We start from the raw sequence: 22,555 nt of genomic DNA, 5'->3' as shown, positions 1-22,555 counted from the left end.
AGAGTGTGGCACCTCCCCTCTCTTGTTCCCACTCTCACCATGTGACATGCTGGCTTCCCTTCTCTTCCACCATGATTGTAAGCTTCCTGAGGCCGTAGGCAGAGGTGGAGGCTGGAGCCATGCTTGCACAGCCTGCAGAAATGTGAGCCAATTAAACCTTTTTTCTTTATAAATTACCCAGCTCAGATATTTCTTTATAGCAACACAAGAACAGTCTAATACCATGCCTCAGTACTAGGTGCTAAAAATATCAATTTCTTCTGCTGTGACTTTGTATGCTCAACTACACGGAAAAAAAGGGAAACTTTAAAAAGCCTCAGTTCAGACATACTTTAATTTAATGCAGCAATAAGATGGCTGGTGCAGTTTTTTTTAAAAAAATACTACTTAGTTTTTCTTTTTCTTTTTTTTAACTTTTATTTTAGGTTCTGAGGTACATGTGTAGGTTTGTTACACATGTAAACTTGTGTCAAGGGGGTTTGTTATACGGATTATTTCATCACCCAGATATTAAGCCTAGTACCTATTAGTTATTTTTCCTGATCCTTTCCCTCCTCCCACCCTGGTGCACAGTTTGAAGAGGCAGAATATGTTGACAGAATTGACAGCTTCCTCCATAATGCCTTCCCTGATCCCTCCTTGGCTCCAGTCACACCAGTCATTCATCAACCCCATAGGCCCTTGGGTAGGAGTCTGTATAACTCAAGTTGGTTTTGCAGATTCTTATACCCAGTCTGGGAGTTGGAGGAAACTGGAGAGTTTGTTATAGAACAGCCTCTATTTGAAGGCAGGAAGCCCCTCTCATACAGAGTAGGCATGTCTTAATCAGGCATTAGGTTCTAAAGTCAGCATGTAAGGCAAAATCAGATGTTGCCAACATCATCTTTGAAAATCCTGATATGAGAGGCTTGTAGGAACTGAAACAATGAAGGTGGGGGTTGGGTGGTAAGCAGAGCCGTTTCCCTGGTCTCACGCTTACCCTTGGGCATAAACTGCCTTATAAGTGGAATGACATTTTAGAATTTAAATTTTTTTAATTAAAAAAATATTATGTCAAGGCTACACATGTGTATTTTATTAAATTAAATCATTTCACCAGGTTTATTACAAAAATTATCAGCTTCCCCACCTTCACTTTCCCTTGCTCAGAAGCAATGATTTTCGCTGAAATGACCAACCTTCCATACCTGCTTGTATTGCTGCTTTTGGGGTTTTCATTTTTAGGCATTATTTATGGATTTTCTATTATAATGGAAGACAGAGAATTTAGCTCTTTTTCACTGACCCTTCCAACCAAACACCACACACTTTTCCAGTTTCCCCAACCTTCAGTTGCAGTTATAATTTTGTTGAATCAATATTCAGCAGTTACATTTTTATAACTATGTAAATGGTTTCCACAGCTGAGCCATGTTGTAAACATTTTTCCTTTTCTGAACAACTTTTTTATTTTCCCTAGAGTTAGTAATTATTTTTGGTCATTTTGCTTGCTTGACTTTCTGTATACTTACACTAAAGTAACTTCAAACTCTTCACCAATTGTCCAAATCTCCTGCCAGTATGTTCAAACATATTGATGGTCAGTCAATTTCATCTCAGAGAATCTTCTGGAGCCTTCTGGACTGTTCCTATATGGTCTGGTATCACAGCTGCTGTCCTGGCTCACCCTTCCATGTCATCCTGGGCATATCTTTGGCCTTTATCCTGTATTGGATCTTCCCTTTCCTGTACCCCATGTCCTTTCCTTTTTGGCTTAATTCCCTGTTATGATGGAGCACATTCTACAGAAACTTCTTAAGAAAGGATGAATAGAAAGTACATTTTTTGAAATCATGCATGTCTGAAAATGTTCTTATTCTAGCCCCACATTTTACTGATGATTTGTCTGAGTATAGAATTTCAGGTCGTAGGTTGTTTTTGCTCAGAATTTTGAAGGCATTGCTCCATTGTTCTAAGTTCCAATATTGCAGCTGCAAAGTATGACAAAATTCTAATTCCTGTTTCTTTGTAAGTGTAATTTTCTCTGTGAAGCCCTGTTGTATCTTATCTTTGTCCCCTGCATTCTAAAATTTCATAATAATTTACATTGATATGGGAATGTTTTTATTCATTGTGTTGGGCACTTAGTGATTCTTTCAATATGGTAACTCATGTCTTTCAACTCTGGAAAGTTTTCTTAAGTAATCTCTGTGTTGGGAGGATCCAAGATGGCCAAATAGGAAAAGCCCTGGAGTGCAGTTACTAGCGAGAACAATGCTCGGGATGAGTGATCATCACATTTCCTAATGAGTTACTACTGCCCACAGACCAGGAGATTCCTAGGCTGAAGAGCACCACGAGTTTCCAGCATGGCAGTTTCACCCAGTGCAGCAAGTCTCCACACAAAAACTCACACAAATCTTGGTGGCCATTTCAACTGGTGCCTGGAACACCTGGGAGACAGAGCCACCCATTCAACTGAAAAAAAAGGGGGCTGAAACAGGGAACCAGATGATCTGGCTTGGCAGGTCCCATCCCCACAAAGACCAGCAATCTGAAATGCTCTGGATTGAGAGTTTCCCGGCAAGCACAGCTGGAACCAGGATGGTCCAGCTCTGTGAGGGGAAGGGCATCCGCCATTACATAGGCAGTCCACCATTACTGAGGCAGTCGGCCATTACAGAGACAGTCTGCCATTACTGAGGCTGACCACCATTACCAAGGCAGTCCTAACTATACCTCTATAAACAAAACCACAAGGAAGTTCACACAGCAGCTGGGCAGAGCCCACGGCAGCTCAGCAATACCTCTGCTGGCAGACTGTGACTAGGCTACCTCCTCACTGGGCAGGGCATCTCTGAAAAAAGGAAGCAGCACATCAGGAACTTATAAATAAAGCCCTGCCTTCCCAGGACAGAGCACCCAGGAAAAAAAGGTGGTTATAAGTTCAGCTGCAGCAGACTTAAACATACCTGCCCAGCAGCTCTGAAAGGAACAATGGAGCTCCCAGCTCAGCACTTGAGCTCCTATAAGGGACAGACTGCCTCCTCAAGCAGCTCCCTGACTCCCATTTATCCAAAGAGACACCTCATAAAGGAGAGCTCGGGCTGAAATCCTTCTGGGATGAAGATAACAGAAGAAGAAACTGGCAGCAACTCTTACTTTTCTGCAGCCACTGCAGGTGATCCCCAGAGAAGCAGGGTGTGGGGTGGACCACCAGCAGTCCTACAGCAGAGGGGCCTGACTGTTAGAAGGAAAACAAAAAACAGAAAGAAAAAACTTCAACATCAACAAAAACAATGTCCATTCAGAGACCCCATCTGAAAGTCGCCAACTAGAAAGAGCACAGGTAGATAAATCCACAAAGTTAGGAAGAAACCAGTGCAAAAAGGATGAAAAGACCCAAAACCAGAATGCCTCTCCTCCTGGAAGGGATCACAACTTCTCACCAGCAAGGGAACAAAGCTACACGAAAAATGAGTCTGATTGACAGAAACAGGCTTCAGAAGGTGTATAATAACAAACTTTTCTGAGCTAAAAGAACATGTTCTAACCCAATGCAAAGAAACTAAGAACTTTGAAATAAGGTTTGATGAAGTGCTAACGAGAATAAATCACTTAGAGAAGAATATAAATGACTTCATGGAGCTAAAAAATACAACAAAAGAACTTTGCAAAGCATACACAAATTTCAATAGCCAAATTGACCAAGCAGGGGAAAGGATATCAGAGATTGAAGATCAACTCAATGAAATAAAATGAGAAGGAAAGATTAGAGAAAAAAGTGAAAAGAAATGAACAAAGCCTCCAAGAAATATGGGATTATGTGAAAAGACCTAATCTACATTTGATAGGTGTACCTGAATGGGATGGAGAGAATGAATCCAAGCTGGAAAACACTTTTCAGGATATTATCCAGGAGAATCTCCCCAACCTAGCAAGGCAGGCCAATATTCAAGCCCACAAAATACAGAGAACACCACAAAGATATTCCTCAAGAAGAGCAACCCCAAGGCACATAGGCATCAGATTACCAGAGTTGAAATGAAGGAAAAAAATGCTAAGGGCAGCCAGAGAGCAAGGTCAGGTTACCCACAGAGGGAAGCCCATCAGACTCACAGTGGATCTCTCGGCAGAAACCCTACAAGCCAGAAGAGAGTAGGGACCAATATTCAACATCCTTAAAGAAAAGAACTTTCAATCTAGAATTTCATATCCAGCCAAATTAAGCTTCATAAGCGAAGTGGAAATAAAATCCTTTATGAACAAGCAATTGCTGTAAGATTCTGTCACCACCAGGCCTGCCTTACAAGAGCTCCTGAAGGAAGCACTAAACATAGAAAGGAACAACCAGTACCAGCCACTCCATAAACATACCAAATGGTAAAGAGCATCAACACAATGAAGAAACTGCATCAACTACTGGGCAAAACAACCAGCTAGAATCAAAATGGCAGGAACAAATTCACACATAACAATATTAACCTTAAATGTAAAAGAGCTAAATGCCCCAATCAAAAGACACAGACTGGCAAATTGGATAAAAAGTCAAAAACGATTGGTGTGCTGTATCCAGGAAACCCATCTCACATGCAAGTACACACATAGGCTCAAAATAAAGGGATACAGGAAGATTTACCAAGCAAATGGAGAGCAAAAACAAACAAACAAACAAAAAAACAGGAGTTGCAGTTCTAGTCTCTGATAAAATAGACTTTAAACCAACAAAGACCAAAAGAGACAAAGAAGGGCATTATATAATGGTAAAAGGATCAATGCAACAAGAAGAGCTAACAATCCTAAATATATATGCACCCAATACAGGAGCACCCAGATACATAAAGCAAGTTCCTAATGACCTATGAAGAGACTTAGACTCCCACATGATAATAGTGGGAAACTTTAACACTCCACTACCAATATTAGACATATCAATGAGACAGAAAATTAACAAGGATATCCAGGACTTGACTCAGATCTGGACCAGGCACACCCAATAGACATTTACAGAATTCTCCACCCCAAATCCACAGAATATACATTCCTCTCAGCACCACATCACACCTACTCTAAAATTGACCACATAATTGGAAGTAAATCACTCCTCAGCAAATGTGAAAGAATGAAAATCATAACAAACAGTCTCTCAGACTACGGTGCAATCAAATTAGAACTCAGGATTAAGAACTAACTCAGAACCACACAACTTCATAGAAACAGAACAACTAAATGTTGACTGGATAAACAGTGAAATGAAGACAGGAATAAAGATGTTCTTTGAAATCAATGAGATGGAAGACACAACATACCAGAATCTCTAGGACACATAGAAATCAGTGTCTAGAGGGAAATTCATAGCAATAGATGTCCACATGAAAAACAAAGAAATATCTAAACTCGATACCCTCGCTTCAAAATTGATAGAGCTAGAGGATCAAGATTAAAAAAACTCAAAAGCTAGCAGAAGACAAGAAATAACTAAGATCAGAGCAGAACTGAAGGAGATAGAGACACAAAAAACCCTTCAAAAAATCAGTAAATCCAGGAGCTGGGTTTTCGAAAAGATCAACAAAATAGACAGACTGCTAGCCAGATTACTCGAAAAGAAAAGAGAGAAGAATCAAACAGATGCAATAAAAAACAATAAAGGTGATATCACCACCGATTCCACAGAAATACAAACTACCATAAGAGATTACTACAAACAACTCTATGCACATCAACAAGTAAACCTGGAAGAAATGGATAAATTCCTGGACACCTGCACCCTCCCAAGACTAAACCATGAAGAACTTGAAACCCTGAATAGACCAACAACAAGGGCGAAGTTGAGGCAGCAATTAACAGCTTATCAACCAAAAAAAAAAAAAAGCCCAGGTCGAGATGGGTTCACAGCTGAATTCTACCAGACATACAAAGAGGAGCTGGTACCACTCCTTCTGAAACTATTCCAAACAATCCAAAAAGAGGAAATCCTTCCCAAATCATTTTATGAGACCAACATCATCCTGACAACAAAACCGGGCAGAGACTCAACAACAAAAACAGAAAACTTCAGGCCAATCTCCATGATGAACATAGACACAAAAATCTTCAATAAAATTCTGGCAAACCAATTGCAATAGCACATCAAAAAGCTTATCCATCAGGAACAAGTAGGCTTCATCCCAGGAATGCAAGTTTGGATCAATATAAGCAAGTTTATAAATGTAATCCTCCATGTAAACAGAACCAAAGACAAAAACCACGATTATCTCCATAGATGCAGAGAAGGCCTTTGACAAAATTCAACAGCCCTGTATGCTAAAAACTCTCAATAAACTAGGTATCAATGGAACGTATCTCAAAATAATAAAAGCTATTTACGACAAACCCACAGCCAATATCATACTGCATGGGCAAAAACTGGAAGCATTCCCTTTGAAATCTGTTACTAGACAAGGATGTCCTCTCTCATCACTCCTATTCAATATAGTATTGGAAGTCCTAGGCAGAGCAATCAGGCAAGAAAAAGAAATAGAGGGTATTCAGTTAGGAAAGGACGAAGTCAAATTGTCTGTATTTGCAGACGACATGATTGTATATTTAGAAGACCCCATTGTCTCATTCAAAATCTCCTGAAACTGATAAGCAACTTCAGCAAAGTCTCAGGATACAAAATCAATGTGCAGAAATCACAAGCATTCCTATACACCAATAACAGGCTTAAAGAGAGCCAAATCAAGAACAAACTTCCATTCACAATTGCCACAAAGAGAATAAAATACCTAGGAATACAACTAACAAAGAATGTAAAGGACCTCTTAAAGGAGAACTACAAACCACTGCTCAAGGAAATAAGAGAGGACACAAATAGATGGAAAAACATTCCATGCTCATGGTTAGGAAGAATCAATATTGTCAAAATGGCCAGACTGCCCAAAGTAATTTATGGATTCAACACTAACCCCATCAAGCTATCAATGACCCTCTTCACAGAGCTGGAAAAAAACACCTTAAACTTCATATGGAACCAAAAGAGAGTCCGCATAGCCAAGACAATCCTAAGCAAAAAGAACAAAGCTGGAGGCATCATGCTACCTGACTTCAAACTATACTACAAGGCAACAGTAATCAAAACAGCATGGTACTGGTACCAAAACAAAAACATAGGCCAAACAGAACAGAGGCCTTGGAAGCAACGACACACATCTACAACCATCTGATCTTTGACAAACCTGACAAGAAAAAGCAATGGGGAAAGGAGTCCTGTTTAATAAATGGTGTTGGGAAAACTGGCTAGCCATGAGCAGAAAGCAGAAACTGGACCCTTTCCTGACACCTCACACTAAAATTAACTCCAGATGGATTAAAGACTTAAACATAAGACCTAACAACATAAAAACCCTTGAAGAAAACCTAGGCAAAATCGTTCAGGACATAGGCATAGGCAAGGACTTCATGACTAAAACACCAAAAGCATTGGCAGCGAAAGCCAATATAGACAAATGGGATCTAATTAAACTCCAGAGCTTCTGCACAGCAAAAGAAGCAATCATTAGAGTGACCTGGCAACCAACAGAACAGGAAAATTTTTTTGCAATCTACCCATCTGACAAAGGGCTAATATCCAGAATTTACAAAGAACTAAAACAGATTTACAAGAAACAAACAAACAAACCCATTCAAAAGTGGACTAGATATGAACAGACACTTTTCAAAAGAAGACATATATGATGCCGACAAACATGAAAAAATGCTCATCATCACTGATTATTAGAGAAATGTAAATCAAAACCACATTGAGATACCATGTCAGGCCAGTTAGAATGGTGATCATTAAAAAATCTGAAGACAACAGATGCTGGAGAGGATGTGGAGAAATAGGAACACTTTTACACTGTTGGTGAGAGTGCAAATTAATTCAACCATTGTGGAAGACAGTGTGGTGATTCCTCAAGGATCTAGAAATAGAAATTCCATTTGACCCAGCAATCCCATTACTGGGTATGTACCCAAAAGATTATAAGTCGTTTTATTATAAAGACACATACACACGTATGTACATTGTGGCACTGTTTACAATAGCAAAGACCTGGAACCAACCCAAATGCTCATCAATGATAGACTGGACAAGGAAAATGTGGCATATATACACCATGGAATACTATGCAGCCATAAAAAATGGTGAGTTAGTGTCCTTTGTAGGGACATAGATGAATCTGGAAACCACCATTCTCAGCAAACTCACACAAGAACAGAAATCAAACACCACACTTTCTCATTCATAGGCAGATGTTGAACAATGAGAACACATGCACACAGGGAGGGCAGCATCACACACAAGGGTCTGTTGCAGGGGAATAGGGGAGGGATAGCAGGTGGTAGGGAGGTTGGGGAGGGATAACATGGGGAGAAATGCCAGATATTGGTGACAGGGGGATGGAAGCAGCAAACCACATTGCCATGTATGTACCTATGCAACAATCCCGTATGTTCTGCACATGTAGCCCAGAACCTAAAGTGCAATACAAAATATATATAATGAAAATAAAATCTCTGTGTTGATTTTCTTCTCTGATTTTATCTATTCCCTTTTTCTGTGTCAACTATTGTTTGTGTATTGGACTTCTTAAACTAATCTATTTTTTTCTTTTTTCTTCTATTTTCCATCTCTTTATCTTTTTGCTCTATTTGATGAAAGATTTCTTCAATTTTATCTTTCAACCCCTCTGTTGAGTTTTTTAGCTTGATTTTCATAGTTTTAATTTCTAAGAGCTCTTTTTTCTCTCAGACTGTTTCTTTTTAATAAAACATGCTGATATTTTATGACTGCAATACCTTCTCTCTAAAGATATCGACATATGACTGGAATATACATATACGGTCATGTGTCACTTAACAACAGGGATATGTCTGAGAAATGTATGGGTAGGTGATTTCATTGTTGAGAAAACATCATAAAATGTACGTACACAGACCTAGATAGTACAGCTTACTATATACCTAGACTATATGGTACAGCCTATTGCACCTAGGCTACAAATCTGTGCAGCATATTACTGTACTGAATACTGTAGGCAATTGTCACATAATGGTAACATAATGGTATTTGTGTATTTAAACATATTTACACATAGCAAAGTTACAGTGAAAAAATACATAGGCATTACAATCCTATGGGACCATAATCATATACGCTGCCTGTTATTGACCCAAATGTAGTTATACAGCACATGATTGTACATATATATACTCTTTTCTCTTACAAAATTTTCTTTTCCTCTAAATTGCTTTATTAGTTTTTGTTTGTTTGTTTCCATCCAACAGAAGCAGAATACTCATTCTTCTTAAGTGCACATGAAACAGTCTCCAGGAGAGACCAGATTATATGTTAGGCTGCAAAACAAACCTCAACAAATTTAAGGAGATTGAAATTGTATCAAGTATCTTTTCTAACTACAATGGTATGAAAGTAGAAATCAATAACAGGAGGAATTCTGGACAATTCACAAATCTGTGGAAATCAAATGATATGCTCCTGAACAACCAATGGATCAAAGAAGAAATGAAAAGGAAAACTTAAAAAATATCTTGAGACAAATGAAGATGGAAACACAACATACTGAGACTTACAGGGTGCAGCAAAAGCAGTTTCTAAGAGGGAAATTTACAGCAATACATGCTAACAAAAAAGAAGATGGATCTCAAATAAACAACTTAATGTCATGCCTCAAGAAACAAACAAAAAGCCAAAATTAGTAGAACAAAGGAAATAACAAAGATCAGAGCAGAAAGAAATGAGAGACTAGAAAACAATAGGTAAACAAAGTAAATAATTGGTTTTTGAAAACATAAACAAAATTGACAAAACTTTAGCTCGATTAACAAAGAGAAAAATAAGTAAAATGAGAAGTGAAAGAGGGAACATTACAACTGATACCACAGAAATACAAAGAATCATGAGACCACTATGAATAATTACACAGCAGCAAATTAGATAACCTAGAAGAAATGGGTAAATTCATGGAAATATACAACCTAGTAAGACTGAATCATGAAGAAATAGAAAATCTGAACAGATCAATAATGAGTAAGGAAATTGAACCAGAAAGAAAAGTATTCCATCAAAGAAAAACTGAGGGATCACTTCAAGGCTAAATTCTATCAAACATTTAAAAACAGGTCAAGAGATCGAGACCATCCTGGTCAACATGGTGAAACCCCGTCTCTACTAAAAATACAAAAAATTAGCTGGGCATGGTGGTGTGTGCCTGTAATCCCAGCTACTCAGGAGGCTGAGGCAGGAGAATTGCCTGAACCCAGGAGGCGGAGGTTGCGGTGAGCCGAGATCGTGCCATTGCACACCAGCCTGGGTAACATGAGTGAAACTCCATCTCAAAAAAAAAAAAAAAAAAAAAAAAAATTTAAAAACGAATTAATACCAGTTTTCTCAAATTCTTCCGAAAAAATTGGGGAGGAGTGAATTCTTTTAAACTAATTTTATAAGCCAACATTACCCTGACACCAAAGCCAGACAACAACACAGCAAGAAAAGAAAATTATAGGCCAATATACCTAATGAACAAAGATGCAAAAATCCTCCACAAAATATGAGCAAACCAAACTCAATAGTACATTAAAAAGACCATTCACCATAATCAAGTGGGATTTATGCTTGGGATGCAAAGATATTTTGACATATGCAAATCAATCATTGTGATATATTGCATTAACAGAAAGAAGAAAAAAACATATGGTTATCTCAGTGAATGCACAAAAAGCATTTGATAAGTCAGTATCCGTTCATGATACAAACTCTCAACAAACTAGGTAATGTATTTCAATGCAATAAATGCCATATATAACAAACCTACAGCTAACCTCATACTAGTGCAAAGTTAAAAACTTTTCCTCTAAGATCAGGAACAAGACAAGGATCCCACTCTCACTATTTCTATTCAACATAATACTGGAAGTCCTAGCCAAAGCAGTTAGGCAAGAAAAAGAAATAAAAGGCATCCAGATTAGAAAGGAAAAAGTTAAATGGTCTCTGTTCACAGATGACATGATTTCATTTCTAGGAAACCCTAAAAATTTCATCAAAAAAAACTGTTAGAAGAAATGAATTCAGTAAAGTTACAAGAAAAACATAAACATACAAAAATCAGTAGTATTTCTATTGCTCACATTAGAAGCCTATGTCTGATGGTCTTTGGTTATTTTGTTTTTGTTTTTATTTTTATTTTAAGAGACAGAGTCTCGTTCTGTTGCCCAGGTCGGAGTGCAGTGGCACAATCTTGGCTCAACGCAACATCTGCCTTTCAGGTTCTAGCAATTCTCCCACCTTAGCCTCCCGAGTAGCTGGGACTACAGACACATGCCACTATGCCTGGCTAATTTTTTTGTATTTTAGTAGAGACAGGGTTTCACCATGTGGCCCAGGCTGGTCTCAAACTCCTAAACTCAGGCAAGCCACCTGCCTCAGCCTCCCAAAGTGCTAGGATTACAGGCGTGAGCCAGCTCACCCAGCCAGTCTTTGGTTATGTTTACATATTTGAGGCACTAAAAGACTGATTGAAGGCTTCAAAACATGGGTCGGTCTTGTTGAATATGAGTTTCTTTGTAGAGTGATCTGGGTGGAACTCCCAAAGTCAATATCTTAAGATATTTTTTCTTGAGCTAATCAGGTTTCCCAGAGAAGGTATGTCCAAGCTTCTGCCTGTAAGATGAACTCCTGGATTCCAGCGTTCTGGCAGCCGATTGTTTTGGAAATTTTGTAATAGAAATCCCTCTCTGCTTGCCCAAAGCAACCGGAGGATGTAGTTTCCTCAGGTTTGTTATTATTTACCACAAGCTTTCAACATATTGCGATAATTGTCTCTTTTGTCTTTCTTCTCACCCTTGATTTAGTACCTTTAAAATATCCAGGAGTTTGGGATGGAGTGAAAATAGAGCAATGCATTCAATCCACCATTAGAACCAGAATCTGCGATTTGTGTTCTCTCTTCATTTTTGAATAAAATATGGATTAACATATTTTATTCAAAATATGTTAACATAAAAAATTGGATTCATATAATTTATACAATCATATACATTTTCTTTCCAGGGATTATAGTGATATTTGCTGAGTATCCTACAGTTTATAATTTTTTTCTACTCTTGATCACATTTGGTTTTTATTATGTCCTAATGTTGTAGGAGCTATTATTCCTCATTTTTAAGTATAAGAAAACTCAGGTTTAGAGAAGCTATTCCCTATTCAATTTTTATTAGTTGGTAAGGAGCTGAGATAGGACTCCAAAACCAGATTTCCTGACTCTAAATCTGACTTTTCTTTTGTCATCTGCATCAGGCATTTTTTTGTGAACAGTTTCTGTAAGTTGAACTAGTTAATCTGCAAGGCAGCCTTTGTCACCAGTGGATGGACGGTATTCAAGCTGTCATGGGGTATGGATGAAGCATACTGGGGTTATAAAAGTTGAGGAACTCTGAGTCTAGGATGTTGGATGAGTGTTGAAGTTGTCCTTGGTGATGGCAAGTAGGCTGTGCGTGAGATCCCAGGACTCTCAAAGAGGGATGGTAGTGACTGATGGGAGGTCGATAGACAATAGCAACAAGGCAGGGAAAAAAGAACATGGTGTAGCTGAGCAGCCTAAACCTCAAAGGAGGACGAGATCTTAGTCTGGGTAGATGAGTACTGCAAAGAGAAGACTAGTGAAGGCTGACGTTGCAAAGGCTGACCCTTCCTCCTGATCCCTGAAAAAATGAGATCTGTCACAGAATTAGGTCTTAAAGAATCCAGATAAGACAAGGAGGGGGAAGAAACATTGGGTAAATAGATTGAAGACATAGATGGCATAATGATGAGGGAATGAGGTTTGGAAAGAATTGGGATGACGTTTAGTGAAAAGAAGAGTTGGGAGAAAGTAAGTTCAGAGCAACTCAAGGTTGTATATGTGACCTTGAGTGAAATAATAAAAAACCTTGCAACTGAGGCAGTTGAGAATAACAGCAAGGCAGTTAGAGCTTTGCTTCAGTCTCTTCCTTTTTCCAATGGAAGCATGTCTGTCTTCACCTGTAGCATGTCCTGGCTTGCCAGCCTGGCCCATAGGGCTCTTTCTCGTCTGTGACCACCAAAGGTATTGGGTGAAGGATTTGGTCTGAAGCCAAAGTAAATAGCAGCTGAGAGACACACAACAGTTGGTGTCTGGCTCAGATGACTCTGGCGCCTTCCTAGACAACCCTCCTCCCCACAAAATGTCTGCTCTACTCAATGAAAATGACAACTAACATTTGTGGTGCTTTGGGGTTTACCAACCACTTCCACATACAATACTTCATTTCATCCTCCCAACTATGCTGGTGGCAAGTTTTATGATTTCCATTTTACAGATGAAGAAAGCCTCAATTCCCTCCATTGGAACTGACACTGAATAATTCTTTAACTCTTCCTTTACATCAGCTTTCTTAGTAATAAAATGGAGATAAGACCTATCATGAAGTTGTTTTGAGAATTAAATAGGATTACATGTGTACAATGCTTACACACAGTTGTCATTCCATAAATGTTCATCCTATAGCCCCACTTAAATGAGTCATCCCAACTGGAGTCTCCATCTGCCCTTGCCAGTGAGGAACAAGCCATTTCTAAAGGGTGAAAGAAAAAATTTATAAATATGCAGCTTCAGTGACTGTGATATATCATGAGGATGGCCCCAGAAATTTCTTCCATTCCTAGACACATGCTTCTTTGCAATGTTAATTTGTCATCCAATTAAAGGTGGAGTCTATTTCCTCTGCCCCTTGAATCTGGGCTGGCACTATGACGTGCTTTGGTCAAGGGAATGTGGCAGAAGTGACATGGAGCCCTGAGTGTCCACTTTCATGTTCTTGATGCCCTGTGACTCCCAGGCTTAAGAAAGCCTAGACTGGTCTCCTTGAGGATGAGAGAGCACATGGGGAGAGTGTCCTACTCATCCCAGTAGCTCCAGCCATCTCCACTGAGGCCCTAGACATGTGATTGAGGCCAACTGGGACCAGTTAGTCTTTCCCCAACTCCCCATCCCTTTACCTGCCAACCGACTACAGTGTACATGACCTTAGGTGAGACTGGCAGAGGAATTGCCCAGCTGAACCTAATCCAAATTACAGAAGCATAAACAAATACATGGTTTACATGGATGCTATTGTAGGCCACTAAATTTTGAGGTAGATTGTTGTAAGGAAATAGATAAGCTGTGCATGATTAAAGTGAGACAGAAGGAATATGTTTCAAGGGTAAGACAGTGCAGGTACTGAACAGGGGGATGAAGGGAGCTCACAGTATCTTTCTCCTATAACTATGGTTGATTCTTATGAACCTAATGAATTTGTGAAGACCTGCTTCTCTGACACATGTAATTCTTTGGATAAACAGACATGCTATAACCTTAAATCCAGGGAGTTTCAAGCAGAGAGTCTCATTAACTTCCACCTCATCCTATGACCAATAAATGGTCAGATCATCTGTGTCTGATAGAGGGTCTTGGGAATATCCCCGACATCATCCTCAGTCAGGGTTGGGGCCAAGCCTTTCAGTCCTTGATCTCCATCAGTCCTTGTGGCCTTGTGGTGAGAGCATGCTCACCTCATCATCATCTAATCAGCTCCTCAGAGATCTCTAAATTGTTCTAGAGGAAATAATGCTCAGAAAAGTGGATATGGAACCTGGCAGGATGGAAATAAGATATTTCAGCATAAGCTGAACTGATTACTCCAGACCTGACCCTGTCTGGGCTAACTTAAGCATTTCACAGGAATTTTGGCCTGAAGAGGCTGAGACGGTCCCTGAAGTACAACCAAAGTAAAACGTCAGAAGCAGATTGTTCTTTTCTGAGCAGGGAAGTCCATGCTGTAGTTGTCAGAGTACCTGGTAGTTTCTACCCTGAACTTGCCCACAGACAGAGGAGAAGACCAAAGTGACCTCATGCAGTGAAGACCAAACCATCTTCTCCCTGCAGATCAAGAAAGAAGCTGGTTTCAGAGAAGTTAGTCCATGGGCCAATGGGAAAACACTAGTAAAATCCACATGCTTTGGGATGCAGGTTGCTGTGTGGATTCTAAGATTCCTCCCTTCCTTCTTAGGTTCAGTCCCAGTGCTACCATCCCTAATGCACTAGGATCCATTTTATTAGGTTGGTGCAAAAGTAATCGCGGGTTTTGCCACTACTTTCAATGTTACCAGCGATTACTTTTGCACCAATGTAATAGTTAAATCTCTTTCACTGCCCCTCTTGTTCTCTTTGTCAACAGCAGAGATGAGGTGAAGGAGTCAGGGACAGCAGAAATGTCTCTGGTGTCTGAGCTCTGCTTTCTCTGCACAACTTCAATGTCCATGAATGTGGAGAGGAAAGAGGGCGAGTCTGCTAGCTGGAGCCACCACTGCTCAATGCTTAGTGCTTGGAGCACGCTACACAGCCTGCCTATGTGCCCCATCAGCCATCCAGCAGCATTTATGGAGGCTCCGAGGGGACTCAACCTGCTAGAAAGGACACCAGGAATACAGAAATTTGTCTCTAGCACGGACCTGTTGGATGAATTCAGGCTGGTTAATTAACACAATTTACAATATGCTTTCAAAAGTACTTTTAAATGAATCCCCTCAAATCCCCCAACATATGTGACATATTATGTATTTTTTCCTATTTAAAAGATGAAGAAACCGAGACCCAGAGAGGCAAAGTGGTTTTCCAAAGTCACTGCATGTCAGGTACCATCAGAATCTGCTGCCTCCAAGCCCTTTACTTTTTCACCACACTGAGCCACCTCTTGTATATTTACTTCTCTGAGCCTGAGTTCAACCATCATTAAAATGAAATTTTACTGTGTGAGGTAAGCATGCTACCTGTTATCTCATTTAATCCTTAAAATAACCTATGGGCAGAAACTACTTTTATACCTGTTTTATAGATGAGAGAACTGGGGCTTAGGGAGATTAGAAACCTGCCCAGGCCAAAGCCCATGCTCTTAGCCTTCTTGCTGTATAAGTTCCCGTCTGTCATGTGGAACCTCCACCCACCTCGCCTGGTGATACTACAGATAAAATTAGATGGTGCATGGGAAAATGTTTTTTTGGGAGTTAAACATGTGTAGCATAAATATAAATAAAAATAAAAATCTATACTCCTGAGGATCTTATATGATAACAAAGCTCAAAAGAACTCCCCCAAAAATTGACACAACCACAAATCTTCACTGACATTAAGTAGCAGAGACAGCTATATGTACAGCCTGCAGGAAAGTCCTGGAGCTCAGAAGCATTAGTCCTGGAGGACTTCCTGAAAGAGGTAAGTTTTGACTAAGTTCCTGGCAATGTTGCTGGCATAGAATGTAAGAGAGGAGGCCGGGTGTAGTGGCTCACATCTGTAATCCCACCACTTTGAGAGGCTGAGGCAGGCAGATGACTTGAGCTCAGGTGTTTGAGACCAGCCTAGCCAATATGGTAAAACCCCATCTCTACTAAAAGTACAAAATTAGCCGGGTGTGGTGGCAGATGCCTGTGATCCCAGCTACTTGGGAGGTTGAAGCAAGAGAATCACTTGAACCCAGGAGGCAGAGGTTGCAGTGAGCCGAGATTGCACCACTGCGCTCCAGCCTGGCCAATAGAGCGAGACTTCAACTCAAAAAAAAAAAAAAAAAAAAAAGATAAGAGAGGAGAGGCATTCAAGCAGAAGCTCTGGCCAGCAGGGCCATACTGCTCCATTGGGCAGGTGTCTATTCAGGAAAGGAGATTCTGGTAAGAGTGGGTGTAAGTGGACCATGCTCCCAAGGCCATAGATATATGCATGTGTGACAGATAGGGCCACTTGTCCCCCACCCTCTGCAGCATTGTACACAATAGCTTCCACAGTATCCTTAACACAGATCACATCCTCTGCCGAGCACTTTTTGCTGCTACAGTCCTCAGTCTCCCAAAAAATCAAACTACACTCTCTGATCTTGGCACGAATGCCTGCTCTCACTTGTGGGCCTTTTCCATGGACTTTTATGTCTCTGTTTATTTTGTGTGTTTCATGAGTGGCTCATGCCTTTAAAGGAAATGCACTAACCTTGGCCTGTCATTATGGTCCTGCGCTCGCCCTGCTCCTGGGATGGGTGAGCCTGGGCTTTTAATTTGCTGTGATGGGAGATAATTGTTGCTTGAGTTTCCACCTCTGAAAATAAATCGGGGTGGTGCTTCCCGGCTGGAAATCCACAGAAGCAAGCTCACCCCTGGGGCCTGTGCCAGGGGAGGCTTAAGCCAGCCTGGAGTGGCTGATCTCAACATCCCTCACCCCTTTCCTTTTCTGGATTTCAAAACATACAATTAGTGTTTTCTTTAGGGGCCTAAGATGGCAAAGTTATGAAAGTTCAGGGATATTGTATCAAGAAGTCTCCCTGAACTTTTATAACTTTGCCATCTTGCAAAGTTACCGGTTGCCCAGAATCCCACCTCTAGAGTTCTTGCTAGAGTTCTCTAGAGGTGGGATTCTGGGCAACCAGTAACACATTTGATGGTGGATGCTCTGTTATTCCAGGTCACTGTGTAAGGCAAGGTGGAGTGGAGTCCCTAGCCAACCTGCACTGAACATTTCATGAGACTGAGAAGTAAGCTCAGCATTAGCTACTCAGATTGGGGAGTTGTTTGTTGTCACAGCATAAATTAGCCTACCCTGACTGTAAAAATGCATGAAGCACTTAGCATAGTCCTAGAACATCGCAGCCTCATACTAAGTGATAGCTCTTATTCTGATAGACATTAAGACATTATTATTTTGACATTAAGTAGCAGAGACAGATATATAAACCTGCAACAGAAGGGTCCTGGAGCCCAGAAGCATTAGTCCTGGAAAACTTCCTGGAAGAGGTGAGTTTTGGCTAAGTTCCTGACAATGATGCTGGCATAGCTTTTATTTTGATAGAGCTATCACTTATTATCTAGATCCACCTTGAAGCAGAACCACTGTCTTGAAGCAGCCACAGAGTCTAGCACAGTTCTGAGCAAATGCTTGCATACTCTTTTACAATGACAGAGGCTGAGTTCAAGTCAGCAGAGGCTATCAGAACCAGGAAAATAATGTGGCCATGAAAAATGAAACCCTTTCCAGAAATAGGAGAGAGGGGACTCCTATTTGCCCAACATCTAGAGTCAAATCATCATATGCCTTAGATTTTACTAACTAGAAACTTGTTCCCATTTCTACTCTCAATGAAGTTATTTCTAAGGCCTGAGTCTGATGCATTCTCAGCTCAGAATAACAGGTAACAGAAGCCGGACACTTGATCCCAAAATTTGTCATTGATTACTTAGAGAAGAAACCAAGACGTCCTAAGAGTTTTGTTTTTTTTTTTTTTCATTTCACTCAGTAAGTTATAAAACGGTAAGAGCCTCAGTTACATTAGAGTAAGGGGAGCCACAGTTTAAGAAGCTAGCCATTTTTTCCAGGGCAGTCTTTAGTGCCAAAGGAGTTTATTACATTCATTACAAGTATAGAAGAGGAAGTGTGGGTAGAGGTTAAGTGTGGGGTCTTGGATGCCCACCCACAAGATGTAGGTTTACATTCTAATTCCTTAACTACCAGGTGATATGCCTTTAAGAACTTAGAACTGTTCTGTTTGCATAGGGATCACTCAGTAAATAACCAGCCTCATTATACACACTAAATTGGTTAATGATTTTTAACATTCATATTATTGTTTTAGTCATTTATTTATTCAAAAAATATTTGCTTCAAACTTTCTCAGTGCCACTACCTCATTGAATCTTCTCAGTGACTCTATGAGATCAGGACAATTGCTCTCACTTTATAAGTAATTAAATTGAGGCACAGAGACAATAATCTTAAGACCACATAGCCAGTAAAGTAGAAGAGCTGGGCTTTAAACCCAGATCTTAACTAGAAAAGTCCTAGAAAGTCTTAGTTCATTGGGAAGTGGAACTTGTGAGTAAATTCAAAAATCTTCACAGCTTCTGAACAGGGGTAAGAGATTATTCTAATACCACCCAGCCCACTCTGAAGTCCAGTTTGTACATGACAGGGATGTGTAATATAGAAAGGTATGCTGACAAGGGTGTGAGTCATCTCCTGAAGATAAATACCATCTGTGCACAGAACATGTGTTAAATAAGGGAAATGCATGTCAATAAATAGTGGTCACCTCCCCTGAAAGCCATGTGGCCCCAACATGGTAGCCAACGCCACTATTCATTGCTTTCTCACCCAAGAGGTCTCTTGAAGAAGGATGCAGAGTTGGACCTCAAAATCAGTCATTCAACACATGTCTAAAGCTTTTCCAGTAAGTTAAACACTGTCTCAGGCATCTTACCTTCATATAGCTTCATTGCATAACAAAGTGATTCTATCTCAGGAAAAATGAATCATGGATAAAAAGAGACTTTGGTTTAGATCCTAGTCATTAACAATGCACACTAACAGCTTCTGTGAACACCTGTGTTTCCTGAGCCAAAAAGGGGCAGAGAGGGCTGAAGTGTTTTATGAGTTAGCCAATTCCTTGATAACTTCAGCTTTTAAGTTTTTTGTTTTCGTTTTTTTTTGCAACGGTTGCAGTGGCCTGAGATCATGCCACTGCACTGCAGCCTGGGTCGCATAGTGAGTCTACCTAAAAAAAACAAAAATCTCTTTTTCTCTAGTTTCCTAAGGTGGAAACTTAGATGATTGACTTTAGGTCTTCCTTCATTTCTTTTTAAAAAATTATTATTATTTTTTGCTTTTTTCTTTCTTTTGATTTCATTCCATCAGTGACCATTCATTTCTAATAGGTACATTTAAAGCTGTAAATTTCCCTCTAAATATGGCTGTCACTGCATTCCACAAATTTTCGTAAGTTGCATTTTTCTTTATCCTTTAGTTCAAACATTTTGTAATTTCTCCAGCTTTTAAGTTTTGTAAGCTGCTACCAAGCTAGAGAATTAGATGCATTGGACTTCACTCTCTTTCATTCATTAATTCAACCGATATTACTTGGGCACCCTCTAATGAACCTAATGAGGGTGGCCAGGTTCTGTGAGCAAGGCAAAGATGACTTCCCTGCCCTGAGAGAGCTTGCACTCTAGTAGGAGTACCCCAAAGGAAGGCTCTAGAAAAGCAGGGCCACACACAAAGTACTAGCTGCTGTCCAGGAGTGGAGTGGAGTCTGGCCTGGAGGATGACAACAACATTTGAGTCAGGTTTTACCAAAATACCTGTTGTACTGGTAAGCTCGGTGTGCATTCTCTGGCCAAGCCCTGAGAGGGAGGGAGCTGGAGTCCTATGACAGAACCTGCTTCCCTGCCCCTGGGCCCCTGCAGCTCCCTGGTCTCCAGCAGATGCTGCCTCTGGGTTCAGCATGGAAATGGGAAGCCTGCCCCTCCCTGCCAGATCTCACAAGATCCCTCATCAGTGGGGCTGCCCATTCAGGCTCTGACCCACCCATTCTGGGGCTTACTCTGAGGTGCCTGTGGGAAGAAAACACCCAAGGCTGGGTGGGCACCTTTCCTCTCTTTGTAGACTCAACCCCACCTGCCTAAGCACAGATTCTCCCTTGATCTAAAGAGAAAAGCCCCCATATACATCCATTCTTTGAAACAATGCCTGGGGCTAGGGAAATGATTTCTCTTAGAGTGACTGTAGTTCCTCATTCCAAACTGAGAAACTGTAGACAGTGGCAAATGCAAGCCGGAAGGGACTCTAGAACCATAGTCCTAAGCCAGAACCGTCCCAGGAAAATGAGATCGGTGGCCATTCCTGTTCCTAATAACATCCAGTCTCTGCTGGCCCTGCCACAGGTTCTGTGGACTCAGCGCTTTATGGGTGCTGCATTTACATTTCCTGGCCAAAAGATGCAAAACAAAACCATGGCCAAATTTCAATTGCCTGCCTAGAAATATAATGCCAGTACCCATGAATTTGAATGAAGGAGTTGGTTTAGGGGTTTGAACTTCCACCAAATTGACTCAACCACCATATAACTGAGGGCCCCAGTTTTTTGGGAGATAGCTGTCTACAGCCTGGTTGGTGGCATTTTTCAGGCAGAATAAGGAAATCCTCTCAGTCAAGAATGCATTTGTCCTAATTTGTACTGATTTGCTGCTGCCCGTTCAAAGGATCTTATTTAAGACCAGAGTAATTTGTTTTCTGTGCTGCCTTGAACAAAACTCCTTCCTGTACTTGAGTGCACAGTATTTGTAGACATTTGTCTTCGGGCTAGTGTAGTAATCTTCCTTGCATGCAACTGGGTTTTCTCTGAAAAGACAGTTGTTTAAAGTTCAGCCCAACGTTTATTGACTTTTTTTGTGCTTGTATCTACAGAGAAATCATAGTCACTAGTTTGAATGGACTAATCAAGACCTATGAACTGCTGTCTGCACTAATATCCACTTTCCTGGAGATCAAAGCCACGTGGCCGGGGAGACAGACTCTCAGCTGCTTTTCTTGCATCCTTTTCTGATCAGAGTGATTTATTACTTGAATGCCATCATCAGGTCACAGGCTTTTTACTTCAGATATTTGGTAGACTGTTGAGTATCAGATGATTTAGCATTTGCGTTTATGCTTAATCTGTCTTATAAACAACGCTGTGATTTAAAAGAAAAAAAAAGCCTATGAGGAAAGCCTTATCTACGGGACTCTAAGAAATGGGAGGAGGCAATACTTGGGAAATCCAATAGGCCTCATTTAATCCCATCTTCCTTTAACCCAGAGATAGGCCAGAATGTTGTGATGAGGATGTTCTGGCCTGAGCGAGGATGAAATGGTGCAGGGTGAGAGCATAGTTCCTCACTGTGCAGGGAGGAAGAACAGGGATTCTTCGGTCCCATTTTTCGGAGGAAGAGGCTCTGAGATTCCTGGCTCCTCTTTATCCTGAACTCACTGTTATATTTTTGGGAAGAATACCCACAGTACTTCCACAGACAGAAAAACCTTCTAGGGCAAGACCCAAATGTTAGGGTTCCTATGATCCCTCTACTAACTTCAAAGAATAAACTACAACATTCTAAGCATATGGATCTTTTTCTGCCCCTGCCAGAAAAGTTGTCTGTTCTGAATCTGGTACTGGCCCTTGAAACCCAGAAAAGCTGGGCCCTAAGGTGGTGCTGAGCATGTGGGAGAGGGGTTGCAGACCAGCTTTCCTAATTGCTATGACCACAGACCCTAGGGACCTCTGCAGTGTTAAGATTCTCCCCAGCATCCACTGTTTCCCTGGGGGTTTGCTGGATATCACTCAAATTCTTGCACCAAGGGTGGCCTTCCTTCACCTTTGCCCTGCCATTTGATGTCCCAGGGCTTGACCAGGCCTGCCTGGCCTCACCCACCTTGATAGCACCTTCACCATAGTAAGTATTTAGTATCTGGATTGGCAGACCACCAGGTGGGCCAGTGATATTGCCCCCAGCCTCTCTGAGGGAGGGATTCATTCCAACCCAAAAGGATGTCTCTGTACAGGCTGGTTCACACTCGTGCTCGTGTGAGCACGGAGTAGCTCAAGAAGCCTTAGGCAGCAAGCACCTGCACACCTGGCAAGGGCCACGGCGACAGGTGAGATGGGCATGAAGTGAGGGCAAAAGGGCGTGGCT

Source organism: Sapajus apella, unplaced genomic scaffold, assembly GCF_009761245.1.
Source record: "Sapajus apella isolate SASKATOON/1434 unplaced genomic scaffold, GSC_monkey_1.0 scaffold44, whole genome shotgun sequence".
In the NCBI taxonomy this organism is placed as follows: Eukaryota; Metazoa; Chordata; class Mammalia; order Primates; family Cebidae; genus Sapajus; species Sapajus apella.
This window is presented reverse-complemented; position numbering follows the sequence as displayed.